The 14886-nt window shown below is 36.0% G+C and overlaps 1 protein-coding gene across 7 annotated transcripts in view; it reads left to right on the forward strand.

Annotated features, from left to right (window-relative positions):
- The window catches only part of RALYL (RALY RNA binding protein like), an 867550-nt gene that overhangs the window by 74968 nt on the left and 777696 nt on the right, over positions 1–14886 (forward strand). The window contains exon 4 of one of the 7 annotated variants that reach the window (XR_009697716.1): positions 281–846. The exons of 5 other annotated variants lie outside the window; for them this stretch is intronic. The gene's annotated coding sequence lies outside the window, so the exon portion shown is untranslated. Of the gene's footprint in view, positions 1–280; positions 847–14886 lie in introns of those variants that run through there. One more of the 7 variants, XR_009697715.1, reaches the window with a different exon arrangement.

Below are 14886 nucleotides of genomic sequence, written 5' to 3' on the forward strand. Positions count from 1 at the left end.
GGTGTCTCCAACTGTATTTTGATGAAACACAGATTACTTTAAAGGTGAGCTGTTATTAGTCAGAAAAAGTGTGAAATTTTGGTCTTCCACATTTTAATTAAATATTGGTCTCCTGTATTAAATGCTTATTTTTAATAATAAAATGCGTGTGACTCAAATCTATTGATTTATCTCAAAGTTTTCCGTTTATTCTTCATAACTGTAGTATAGTTGTCAGTCATTCTTGAAGTATTTTGACAGGAAACTTTCTATTGATAGGATTAAATCTGTTTATTTACAGGACAGAAAGAGCTGTAATATTAAGGAATATATGGTTCTATTAATCTTATGTAATTATGACCTGACAAGATACTTTCAAAATGAGATGATGGGACTTCCTTGGTAGCGCAGTGGTTAAGAATCTGCCTGCCAATGCAGGGGACATGGGTTCGAGCCCTGGTCCAGGAAGATCCCACATACCACGGAGCAACTAAGCCTGTGTGCCACAACTACTGAGTCTGCGCTCTGGAACCTGCAAGCCACAACTACTGAGCCCATGTGCCGCAACTACTGAAGCCCACATGCCTAGAGCCCATGTTCCGCAACAAGAGAAGCCACTGCAATGAGAAGCCTGTGCACCACAGCGAAGAGTAGCCTCCACTCACCGCAACTAGAGCAAGCCCACGGGCAGCAAAGAAGACCCAACAGAGCCAAAAATAAAATATAAATAAATAAATAAATTTAAAAAAATGAGATGATGGATAGTAAATAACGCCAATTTCTTCCATTTTAAATACAATTTAAATCACTAGTTTATGCTTAAATGTCTGTAGTTGTTGATCAAAGATTAATATATTACTTGAGTATTGAAGACTGATATTTTTTATTTTTAGTACTTGGTCATTCATATATTTAATGTTTGTGCCTTGGCTTAGCATTCTGCTAAAGCACCAAATGTGTGAATCTTCCTTCATGAAGCTAGTGTTTTAGTTGAAGAGACAAAATAGGATCCTAAAATACATGAGCTCCTTGAAGTCAGTAATGATGTATAGTTATACTTATGGTGGCTACACCTTCAGGATTTCCTTTAACAAAACTTAGTAAGTATTGTTGAATGAATGGATGATTGAATGAATTAATTTAAATAATGTAGGAAAAACCGAGGTATTGCTCATGAATTTATGAGTTTAACATGCTCATGGAAAAGCATGAAATAATATGAGCTCAAGTTGCTTTGAAAAGGGTTTTAAAGGAGATTGGACTACAGCTGAACTTTAAAGGATAGAAAGGGATGGGTTCTAGATGGGCATGAACAAAACTACTATCATGAACTAGAAGTGTTTGTAAAGCCTGCTCTTTCCTACCTCTTTTCTCTTTCCAAAGGAAAACAGCTTTCTCCTTAGGCTTCCATATCTAGGTGGTTGTGGTATGCAGAATGATGACACCTAAAAGTTGTCTACATGCTTATCTTTCGAACCTATGAATGTTGTTACCCTATAGATAAAAGGACTTTGTAGATATGATTAAGGGTACGGCCCTTGGGATTGGGAAGTAATTCTGGGCTATCCAGAGAGAAGGAATGCATGAAGAGGAGTAGTTCTCTCTCCTTTCTGTTCCACAGTGTCTTAGGTTTGAGGACCTCAGTGGTATATTGTTCAGTTCAGGCAGCAAGGTTCAGGGAGCTGCTAATAACTCTGTGATTGGTTTTAATAGGCACCACCTTTTTCCTAGTTAACCAGTCTTGAAATGTGCCACTTACAGCCTTCTCCCCACTAATGTATTATTTTTTATCAAGATCATATATTACAGTTTTTGATTAGTTTTAGTTCTCAAATTCATTCCCTTTTCCCCTTTCTTTTTCCCACGTTCCTCATCCTGGCCTGATCATATCTTGACTTGCCAACTACATAAGCCTCCTTTCTCTCACCCTTTCCATCTAGGCTCACCTAAATATAGCCCCACAATAATCTTTTAAAACTCCTTTTGATCATGTTGCTGCCTGAGTCAAAACCTTTAAATGGTTCCCTGACATTTATAGGCTCCTCTGTAGTATAGCTTTCAAACTACTCGGCAGCCTAGTTTCAACTCCCATTTATCACGCCTCATATCCCATTATATTTCTACAGAAATCATCCTCACTAGCCAAGTTGGCTCACTCTGAATCCCCTAAATATACCTCTTGGTTTTTTGCCATTGCGATTTTTGCCCATTTCATTCCTCTCACCTTCAGTGTACTCCCTGGCACACTACCTTTTCAAACCCTAGTCCTCTTTTGTTTTGTGTCTTTCCAACTAGGAAATGCTTTTCCTCTGGAATAGATTGTGGTCCTATTCTTTTAATAACAAGGAAACTTCAGAGCTCCAAGAAGGAAACTTCAGAGCTCCAAGAAAACTAGACCAATGATATATTTCCTTTCTTTCCTATCAAATGCAGTCTCAGATGATAGTAGGGTTTTTCCAATATCACTTTTATCTTTAGTTCTGAAGGTGGGAATCTGCAAATATGAAACTGTCCTAGACTTCAAAGCTGGGTCTGGTAGATCAGGCTAGCCCTCTGGCAAGAGGTGTTTTTACCCTTTGTTTTTCATTACTTTCCCTAAGACAGAGATTGAGAGCCCCTGGTGAAATCAAATTACTAACTCAGTAGGTAAATGTCAATCCTTTCAATTGGTGTGAGAAACAAAGGGATACCTCTCTCTCATCAGTATTCAGGGACTTATACTGAGAAAGAGTATAAACACAGGGACTTAAGCAGCAGATGTGCTCATTATTCACTCTGAGAGCAGATCTGCAGGAATCTTACAGGAAAGGGCAGAGTGATCTTGCTTGGCAGCCTTGATAAAGGAAAATGATCATAATCTATTCTTTACATCTTTCACATAAGAAAGAAAGATTGGTTTGTGGTAATCTATGAGTTTTAGGACTCATTTGATTATTTTCCTGAGGATCCCTCAAAATACCCAGTTCTAATTCTAAGCCCTTTTAGCTATATTGCCTAAAATGTCCTAAATTCTGCACCCCTACAGTACCTAAAGCATACATTGATGATTAATCCCAGAGTGGCTGATGTCTCTTATGCACTGCCTTTCACTCTGTTTTTGTCACACCTCCATAGCCAAATTATCAGGTCCTAGAAGGAAGCCACTGCTCCTTATTTATTGTGCCTCCAAAGGTGCCCCCAGAGCTTTCATTCAAATATTACTTACTGAGTGTTTACTATGAGTCAAGCACTGTTATGGATACCCACGTCTTGACTATGTGACGTTCTTTTTCTCATCTCTAGAATGTCACTTAAAAATATCTGTTAGCAGGAAAGCAGACTCAGAAATCTGCATCCAAAAACACAATTTGCTTGTTCCTTGAATGTTCACTGATATTTTTGCACTGGATACAGAATACCTTATAATATACCTGATTGGACCAAAATAATTCAGAGTTTAGGCTCAATAACTGAGAGCTGTTTTTCACCAAGGTTTGCATAAACTCCGTCACTGCAATTGAAATCAGAGTAGAGAGAATTCCAGGAACTTTTGACTATACAAGATTCAGTATCAGGTGGTAGGCTACTCTGTTGCTGATTTTATTTTCCCAAAGGCTTGTTGCCAGGACTATCAATGATTACCAGTGTCAAACTTGCTCCATTTTTCAGGTCATTAAAAAATTGGATAATAAGCAGAATGGTTTCAAGTGAGGACTGGAGGGCAAACGTCTGTGAGGATCCCTGAGAATAACTTAAACAATGTGTGGTAGCTGTGAACAGTAGGGCTAATCCTAGATGACATGAAGCTATCAGAAGTAGCGTACATCTTTATTTAGCAAATGCTTCAGGAGATCAGGACTCTAAGAGACAGTCTGATATAGTGAGGGGTTCTTCAGATAGCTGCAGTCATGAACTGATGACAACATTTCATTTATTTTATAGAGGCTATTTAGACGGCCGTTAGTCTTCTGCCTTTTTCAGCCATACCCATTCACTTACAAGCCATAATCACCTCCCTGAGAGGCATCACTCTTAAGAGAAATCTGAAATCCAACACATACTGTAGAAATACATAATACAAAACTAAGCGCCAAAGAAATAATAGGAAATCTCAAGGTGGAAGAAGTGATGTGGAAACCCACAGGTGGAACAGTAAGCAAGGGTGATACTTTTTCCCAGGGGATATCAGTCCAATGCCTGGAGGAGGATAGGAGATGTAGCCTGGGCTCACATGAGGTAGGGAACTAAAACTTAGACTCCTTCAAAAAGCTGGGACCCCCTCCTCCCCCAGTGAAAGGAGGATTAAAAAACTCTGACCAAGGAAGTTCTGAAGGTCACTTCTTCAGGCTGTGAGTAGAAAAACGGGATTCTGTGGGAGAATTCAATCCCCAGCTTGGCCGTTCGTGAATGTGGAGTGTGATTTAACACCGTGCAGGATGCGGAGATCCCAAAGTGAAACACCTGAAACCTCCTGGGACCAGCAGAAGCAAACATGAAACCTCCCTACAGGGATGTTTCCACAGCCCACGGTAGCAGATTGTCACCAGAAGATAGAGAAAAGATAAATGTGAAAAAAATGACATTTTCAAACATAGAAAGAGTCTACCATCCAAAAGATTTTGGCTGAAGGAGCCACTAGATTGTACTCTGGTGCAAAGGAAATTGAACCCAGAAAGAATTTCTTACAACTCCAAGTAAAAAGACAAAGAACCCAATTTAAAAATGAGTAAAGGATCAGAATAGACATTTCTCCAAAGAAGATAGACAAATGGACAATAGTCATGTGAAAAGTTGTTCAACATCATTAGCCATTAGAGAAATGCAAGCCAAAATCACAGTGAAATACCACTTCATACCCACTAAGATGGCTATAATCAAAGACTGAAAACAGTAAGTGTTGGTGAAGATATGGAGAAAATAGATCCCTCATATCTATTTTGCAGGTGGGAATGTAAAATGATGCAACCATTTTGGAAGACTGTTTGGCAGTTCCTCAAAATGTTAAACATGCTGAGTTAACCATATGACCTGCATTTCCACCCCTAGGTATGTACATATAGGAATTGAAAACATATGTTCACACAAAAACGTGTACATGAATGTTCATAGCAGTATTATTCATAATAGCTAAAGATGGCACAACTCAACTCAAATATCCATCAGCTGATGAATGGATAAATAAAATGTGGTAAAGCTATACAATGGAATAGCATTTAAGATAAAAAAGGAGTAAAGTACTGATACATGCTGCAGCATGGATGAACCTTGAAATCATTATGCTAAGTGAAAGAAGCCAGTTACAAAACCACACATGGTATGATCCCACTTATGTGAAATGTCCAGAATAGGCAAATCCATAGAGAAAGTAGATAAGTGGTCTCTGGGGGCTGGGTGTAAAGGGGAAGGGAGACTGACTGCTAAAATATACGGTTTCTTTTTGCGGGTGGATGATGAAAATATCTTAAATTTAGACACAACTCTGTTATGTTGAGTTGCAAAAAAAGAAAAAAAAAAGCAATCTGCAACCCAGTGTATAATGTATAGGTTCAAAAACTAGTGTTTATCAGGGAATTATTGGGGGTAAACTAGGCCTAAAGTAAAATAAAATCCAGTAAAATAAAACTATGAATAAGGGAAACAGTAATAATAAATGCATTTTCTGTAGTTCACTATATTACTTTGTAGTTTATTTCCTTTCTATATTTGTTTCAGTAAACCATAGGTATATCCACTTTACAAATTAAGAAAAACTATAATTATTATAGTATAGCCACAATTTTCAGTGTTAATTGGGAGTGAAAATGTAGAACAGAGGCTATCATAGCACTATTCCTTTCTTCTAATATGGTTGTTTTGTTCAGTCCATTCCATCCAAGCAATTTCTATAACAAAGTATTGCTGGCTGTCATGTGCTGTAGCATTCTCCAGTAAGAGGGAAGACTGGATGGGCCCTTTGCCGTCTCACATCTTAATGAACCATTCCCTGCTTTCTTTGGCATCTAAGTTCTTCTAAGGCAAGGCAAGCATACTGTTTAACAGGGAGGTGGGGGGGGGTGGGCGATGAGGAAAGGCTTGCATGTTATACAGTAATCTGTTAGTATATACAGTCAAAGACATTTAAAAAAGTCATTCTAACACCCTCCCTACTGCATATAATAAATCCAGAAGATGAAAAAGTACTAAGTAATTAGCACTGAGTGTAAACGGTGGAATCGCAAAGCATTTACACATGAAATAAACTGCTGGTGTTGCTGCTTTTCAGGTGATCACTGTGAGTTTATAATTCATTCTTTCTCTAAAGGTTTTAGTGCTTTCAAGAGCAAGATCTCTTATTTTACACTGTAAGGATTACATAATTAATATGGGAAAAAATGACTCTACTGCATAGTCAGAGTAGAAGTGTATTGGTGAATACAGATAAATTAAAAACTAATTAATTTGAAATTTATGGACTTGTGGCCACTTATGCCATGACACATTGAATGCTTTGGTAAGCAACTGCATTATTCAACAGAATTCTTAGTGGGAGTGATTGACATATGTGGGGATGTAGGTCTCCTGTCATGAATACAGATGGAGCCAGAGGTAGCTTTTTTCCTTAGTCATTATTTAATGATTTTATCTTGTAAAATATATTATTTAATTGTTCCCTGAATTAAGACTACTTACTTGGCTTTCTGTTCTTTTAGTTTCAATTCCAATATCTAATTTAAGTTCTTTAGGAATTAGAAACCACATGTTCCTATGACAGGAAAATATAGTCCATTAAATTTAATTAACAGTTAAGACTAACAATGGCTGAGTAATATCAAAATGATTTCTATAATAGAGTATTTAATGTGTGCCAACAATTCTAATTATTATTTTGAGAAAGATCAACTCTGAGTGTTTGTGATTCAATGCTATTTTTACGGTCAATATCTTTTCCTATTTTTATAAACACTAATTGGCAGAAATGGGCGTTAATACTTGTCAAATTGTAGAAATAACTATCCAAATATATCATTGGAAAATTAAATAAAATTATAATATAAACATTAATTGAAGTACTTTTTTGATCATTGGCATTTTAAAATTATAGTACAAATGTTTATCTTGATTATTTCCCGAAGTTTTTATGGTAAGAATGCAAATAAACTAGTTTTTAACTATATAATTTTAATGTGAGAATGCCTCAATCATAGAAAACACAGCTCATTATTATTCATAATAATGCTGTTGTGGAAAGAAGACCACAGACTCAGATATTACCATGTATATGAGTCGCATTACTTGAAGGCAGGGTTGAGGACTCACCAGTAAAAGACTGAACCATGACAGCAGAATTCTTAACAAGTCAAAAGAGCAAAGCATCTTTTATATCTGCAGATACCAAGAACTCTTCTAAGATTTGACTTGTAACCAAGTACAGGAGAGTAGAGAACTGGGTACTCTCTGAGAAGGAAGAAGTGGCACATTAATGGTCAGTAGGAATGGTGATGTTGGAACTCATTATAAAATAACAGATTTCAAAGATGCTATATGGAAAGTTTGATGATTCATGAAAGACAAAAGCAAATATAGATTTGAATAGAGGTTATGATTTGAAAATTTGAAAGTAGAGATTAACATTTGAAAACATAAGTCTTCAAAATAATTGTTTAGAGAAGGAAAGGGAGGATGCTGACATTGAAGAAATGTAAAAGGATTTTGGTTGCTCGAGGGAGTGCAACACCAGGAGCCTTTTGGCTTGATTTTTCAACTGACTACTTGATAAAGTTTATATATCCCTGTGTGTGTGTATCATTTTCACATATCTTTCTATAAAAATTGTTATTCAGTGTACTTGCCTAAGGATGACACTGTAACACTACAATGTTTATATAGAATGTCACATTCCGTATCTTTTATTCTTAATTATTATTTAAAATGGAGAAGTAGAAGAAATTCCTTCCACGTTTCTTAAAGTTTTGAAAATAGCAAATTAAACATGTTTAAAATTTAAAAGTAATTTTTATTGGCTGAGTCTGACAACAAATCACAGTGAATAAATTAACTTAGAGGTAGATCTCATGGGATGCCAGTGTGAACACAATCATATGGAGCTGAATTTTCAAACTCTGCCATAAATTCACAATGTGATTGGGGATATCAGCTCTTCTTTTTTCATTACAGCTTTCCATACTCAATTTTTAAAACATTACATATTTTTTGTAACGTTATAAGAAATCCATTTTTGCTCTCGACCGCACATGATTAAAGTTAAATGCCTTTAATATTTTTTTTGGTATGCTTGTATTTGTGTTGAAACAGTTGTATCTTTCTATTCAAAATTTTTATATCAACTAGGTCACGGAGTACACACATACACACACACACACACACACACAAGTGAAGCTAGAAACAATCCAGAAATAACATAAAAAATCGGTAAGAATCCCATTCATGATAGCATCTAAAAGATATAAATGTAAAAACTTCTAAAAGAAAAAATAAGAGTGAATCCTTGTAATCTAGGGATTAGGCAAAGATTTTTTAGTGTGACAAGTATAAAAACCAAAAAATGATAAATTGAACTTGTATCAAAATTAATAATGTCTGCTCTTCAAAAGGCAACATGAGAAAATAAGAAGACAATCTAGTGAGTGGAAGAAAATATTTGCAAAACAGTTATCTTATCTGATAAAGGACTTGTATTCCAAAATACATGAAAAGAACTTTTTTTAAAAAGACTTATTTTTTAGAACAGTTTTAGGCTTACAATAAAATTGAGAGGAAGGTGCAGAGATTTCCCATATACTTCCTGGCCCACACTTGCATAGCCTCTTCCATTATCAACACCACTCACCAAAATGGTATATTTTTATTAAGGATGAACTTATATTAACACATCATAATCACCCAAAGTCCATAGTTTAATGTAGGGTTCACTCTTAGAGTTGTACATCCAGTGGGTTTGGACAAGTGTATAATGACATATATCCACCATTATAATATCACATAGATTATGTCGCTGCCCTACAAAACTTCTGTGCTCTGCCTGTTCATCTCCCCGTCCCTTGTCAAAAATGATATTTTAATTGTCTCCATAGTTTTGCTTTTTCCAGAATGTCATATAGTCAGAATCATACAGTATGTAAACTTTTCAGATTGGCTTCTTTCACTTAGTGATATGCATTTAAGGTTCCTCCATGTCTTTTCATGGCTTGAGAGCTCATTTCTTTTTAGGGCTGAATAATATTCCATTGTCTGGATGAACCACAGTTTATTCACCTCCTGAAGGACATATAAGTTGCTTCTGAGTTTTGACAATTATAAATAAAGCTACTATAGACATTCCTGTGCAGGGTTTTGTGAGGTCCCCTATGGGGGACCCCAACTTAAGACCAAGGACTGGATATGTTTGATGCTTCTGACACCCCAGGCCAGGCCCCTTTGCTGAGAAGACTCCTTGGATTATTTCCCAAGAAACCCCCACATACACCCCTTCACAAGCCACCCCTCCCAAGAGGCAGGTGGCCCTCAGCCCCCTCCCCTATATACTCCCCACCTGTGTTCTGTTTGACCAGCACAGAAATATTAAACGTCCTCTATTCAAAAAAAAATTTTTTTTCAACTTTTTTGGGTAAATGGCATACTATCCAGCAATAAATAGAATGGACTACCTATACATGTGAAAACACAAATGAATCTCAAAAATATTTTGGTAAGTGAAAGAAGCCAGCCACAAGAGACTACTTGTTGTATTACTTCACTTATATTGAAGTTCTAGGAAAGGCAAAGCTGTAGAGACAGAAAGCAGATCTGTGGCTGCCTGAGGCTGAGTGGGAGTGGGGATTGACTGTAAATGAGCACAAAGCAATTGGGGGGTGATTTAAATCATTTAAAATGTATTGTGGTGATCGTTGAACAACTGTATAAATGTGCTAAAACTGAATTGGAGAATTAAAATAAGTGAATTTTATGATGCTAAATTAACTCAGTGGTGCTGTTAAAAATTATTAGGCTACCCTCAAAATAAGATTTTAAGATTATTTTCTATTATTAGTAGAAAAAGTATATATATATTTAATTAAAAGAAAGACATTGAGGGTAAAAGCATCCATCTGGGGAGAAGACTAGGAGGCCACTACCTGTGAGATTTCAGAGTGGCTTTCATTAACTCAGTAAATTTACTGTGATGGAACATGTGGCTGAGAAACCTGATTTTATCAGCAAAATGAGAAATACCATTGTCACATGGGCCAGAATTCTAGTGTCCATATAACTAGTTTATTTACTACTGTAGACAGAACTTTACAGCAGTGAAATGAAATTTCATTTATAAATCATTATGAAAACACATTGGAATATTTTGGAGAATAGCAGAGGCAAGGATTTCAGCCTGTATGAATGGCTCATAAGCTACATCATAATCAGAAAATTGCTTGATAAACACAGAGTCAGAATTAGTGCAGTTAATTAGATCAAGTTGATATTCACTGGTATCAGGATACAATAGCATGTTCATTCTGTTTTGCAGCCTTTTCTTTGGCCAATCAGCCCCCTCAGATAGATGACATAAATACAAATATAGATACAGATATGGATATAGAGATATAGAAATAGTTATATACATTTGCTAGATTGATGCCTTTCAGTCTAGCAATTATTCAACTTACCTAGGTGGATTTGTATTTTTCAGCACTGAAAATGAATTTGTTGATCATAATGTTTTATAGTTTGAGGGCAAATTTATTGTTTTTTGTATTAGTTATCTATTACTACCTAGTCAAAGTTAGCACCTTAAAACATCACACATTTATTATCTCAGTCTCTGTAGATCAGGAATCCAGGATCTGGGTGCCTCTGACTCAGGGCCACATGCAAGGCTGCAGTCAAATCATCTCAAGGCCCTTCTGAGGAAGCATCCACTTCCAGGGTCAGTCATGTGTGGCCCTTGGCAGGCCTCAGGTCTTCTCTGGCTGTTGGCCACATACTTGGCACGTGGGCCCCTCTGAAGGGCAGCTCATGGTATGGCAACTGGCTTCCCTCAGAGCAAGTAAGCAGGAGAGCATCCAAGTAGAAGCCACAGTTGTTTTGTTACTAATCTCAAGTAAATCCTATCACCTCTGCCACATTGTATCCAATAGAAACAAACCATTAAATATCTACTCAAGGGGATAAGATTACACAAGAGACTAAAAACTAGGAGATGGGGATGTTGGGGGTCATTGTAGAGGGTGCTAACCACATTTTTGTTTGTAGATTTTAGGAGAAACCTCACTTTAGCTGCCAGCATTGTTCGAGATGTCATCAAGGATGAAAATATATTTCTTGCAAAGAAAGACTGAACTGGAGACCAAAAAAATCAGACAATATAATAATAAGAAAGGAGAGAGGAAATATATTTTATCTTGTGGGGGAATGAGAGATACAGGATTACTTAAATACAGTAAGCATCATGCTTCCATGTAAATTGCTAATATTTATTTTTTTATTTAGAAAACTAGGAACATGTAAGCATGGAAGAGACATCTTTTGTGTCTCCCTTGTCCACTGCTTCTGTATCCCTGTCTCCTTTCTCATTCTGAAACCTATACTTGCTTTTTGATTAGTTAATTGGCAAGAAACACATTTTTCCCCTATCAAGCTGTTCTGAGGTCTCCAAAATCCAGGGTCATAATCAAATTCCAAGAATGACATTTTGCTTAAATATAAATACGACATTTAAAAAAATCTTAATACTTAAATGTGATGATAGTGGTGGTGGTGGTGATGGTGCACCTGTGTGCTTTAGTTTAGTAAAGTGTTAATAAATGTTACAAATCTGAGTAAAAGCCCTTTCCTTTTTTCTCCATAATAATATGTTTTTAATGATATTTTATTAACTATTATTATTTTGCTGTGCTATCTGAGTATTATTGATATCTAATAATTGAGAGAGAAGATACACTAATGTTTTCTCGGTTAAATTCGGAGTCCTACCTGTATATCCTGTATTTTGTACTCTGCATAATCTGTACACAGTATCATGAGACTAAGTTTACTCACTCTTAGGTAATATTTAGCTAAGTAGCTCAGAAGAAAGAATAGGATTTTCATTTTCAAAGTAAAACTAAAAGCACAGCTTTTTGTATCTAAGATTTCTTTTCTGAACATTAAAGCAAATTGAAAACTTTTTGTTTTTAATCTCACCACCGACATTCGTAAAACTTGCTGACACCCATGACACACTATTCCTTTGGTCTTCATGTTTTTGTATAATTCAGAAATTTTATGTCTAGGTCATAGAAATCCAATTCATATGAGCCCAGGAAAAACTGAGATTTTATTGAAAGATTCCTATATTACTGAAGAGAGGGTTAAAAAAACAAAGCTGCATGAAAGTCCAGAACTCTGCCCAGACTCTGTCCCATCTCTTCTCATGGTAGGTTTTCACCATATGGCATATGAGAGAGACAGTCTTCAAAGGTCCATAGCTGAGATCTTGACCACCAGAGTGAAGAATCCCAGAGATATTCTCTGATAGCCCAGGCTTAGGTCACTCTGGGGTCAGACACCTGTGTCCAGGGGATCAAGATCCTGTAATTAACACTACTTGGGTCTGGTGTTTCTCTTGTACTGATCAGCTACAACCCAGCAGGTGGCGTGATACACAAACATTATGTAAGTTATAAATCCACTCCTTTTGGCCTTTAGGCCTTATATATTTTGTACATTTTCAGACATTTTTATAGAGTTCTGGTAAAAGTATTAAGAAACACTGTCTCCGTGCTCCATGCTTATACTGGAAAACAAGATAGAGTAAAAGAAGGAACAGTTTTCAAAGGAAGAGAAGAAAGCTAGGAAAGTTTTAAAAAATGGCATTGCCATCTCTCAACCTCTCATGTTTTTGAAAACTTAGCCTATTTGTTGAGTATGTTGTGCAAATATATTCAATCCCCTTCACCTTGCTAATATGCTATCTTATAACTGTATTGGGGAGGGACAGATATACATGAGTTGGATACCAGTATTAAATTTGGAGTTCTTATACAAGCAACTTAAATTTCCAAAATCAGTACCACTTTTTCTCAACTGAACATTCATTTCTTTCTTAAAGACATCCTCTGGAAAGGTAAAATAGTCCATCTGATCCATTTTTTAAATTTCTTAGGGAGTTCTTTATGGATGTCATGCCTGACATGAGTTAACTAGGAGTCAGTGGCCTCGAGACAATCTTTGTATTTTGGTTCTTTAAGGAAAAAATTAAGTTTACTTCTGCAAACTCATTTTTAAAAGTATGGTATCTGGGGACTTCCCTGGAAGTCCAGTGGTTGGTTAAGACTTCGCCTTCTAATGCAGGAGGTGTGGGTCCGATATCTGGTCGGGGAGCTAAGATCCCACATGCCTTGTGGCCAAAAAAACAAAATATAAAACAGAAGCAATATTGTAAACAATTCAATAAAGACTTTAAAAATGGTCCCCATCAAAAAAAAATCTTTAAAAAAATATGGTGTCATTCAACTCCAAGCTCACTAGCCTACACTCAATGGCATGTAAGAAATCATGTTGCATTTGCTCTTAAAACATAACAACTTAACTGTGACATTTATATATATATGACTTATATATGGAGCATAATCTTTGAAGTAAAAAGAACCCGTTGATAATAAGCTGCTTTGTTTTTTTGTTTCTTGGTTAACAATGTGTAATGTTTTGGAAAGAAGATGAGCTCTGGAGACCAACTTTGAATCCCAGCTCTGCCACTTATTAGCCAATGTGAATATGGACATGATTCTCACCGTCTTTGTGTCCCAAATTGTCCTATACTCAGTCAGTTGTACTTGAGAAGGTTAAATGCTATGGAGTGTGTCAGGTGTCTTTGTGGACCATAACATGGCTCAGAAAATGTGATTTCCTTTCCCTCTCTTAATAGGTACTTGCTTCCCCAACTCTTTATTTATCATTCTTCAGTTTACAAAGCTCTTTCTTGTAATTTGTGCTTTTTGAATCTTGACAACTTCTTTTTATGGGAAGAAAGCTATTATCTCCATTTTTCAGTTAAGCAACCTGAGAAACAAAGTTGAAAGTAGTAGACATTAAGCATACTTTTTGAAAGTTATTAAAAGGCATCTGATCCAGGCCTGCTGTAAGCTATCCTTTTATTTATTTATTTTACTTTTTTAAAAATAAATGTTTATTTCAAGTATGAAAAGTAATGTTTAAACATCATCCAAAAATTATGTTCAGTTTAACAAGTATAAAACAAGACTCCGACAAAAAGTTTACAATTCAGTATAAAATACTTAAGAATATACTTTGACATTCACAGTGAGGATTTCTGAAAAATAAGTTTTGCTAGTAAGTTTTAGAAACAAAAATACAGTCCCAGAGGAAATAAACAAGTCCTTAAGTAAGGAACAGGTCTCCCTTAGGATGGATAGTTAGCATTTCAAAACAAGATTTGTATAATAATTCATTTTAAAATAATGGTAAACCTGGTCCTGTGTCCTAATAAGCAGACAACAGTGGGATGGAAAGGAATTTAAGGATAAATCACAAAGGATGAGGAAGACATGAGTGTTAAGTTAGGTATGATATTTAAAGTTTAAATTGGGCTAAATTTAAACATGCTGTACATATCCTTCAGGGACAGGGAAGAGTAGTATAGGGATTAGAGAATAAAATAAAACGATTTAATACTTGTACCCCAGTGAAGTTTGGACTTTTCAATAAAGCAGTTACACTTACTACATTAGAATTTTATACTAAAACACATCTACCCTCACCAATCTGTCCTCACCATTTTTTTTCCCGTAAGAGATAAAGGCATTCCTGACATAACAGTGAAGAAAGCACACAGCTGTCATGAGAACAAAGTTTAATGTTCACGTCCATATCTTTTGTATTTCTATTACCTATTCTACTTACTTCTTCAGTACTTATGTAGCACTTACTATGTTTGGCACGTTCTTTCTAGTGCTG

Source organism: Eubalaena glacialis, chromosome 17 (assembly GCF_028564815.1).
Source record: "Eubalaena glacialis isolate mEubGla1 chromosome 17, mEubGla1.1.hap2.+ XY, whole genome shotgun sequence".
NCBI classification, from domain to species: Eukaryota; Metazoa; Chordata; class Mammalia; order Artiodactyla; family Balaenidae; genus Eubalaena; species Eubalaena glacialis.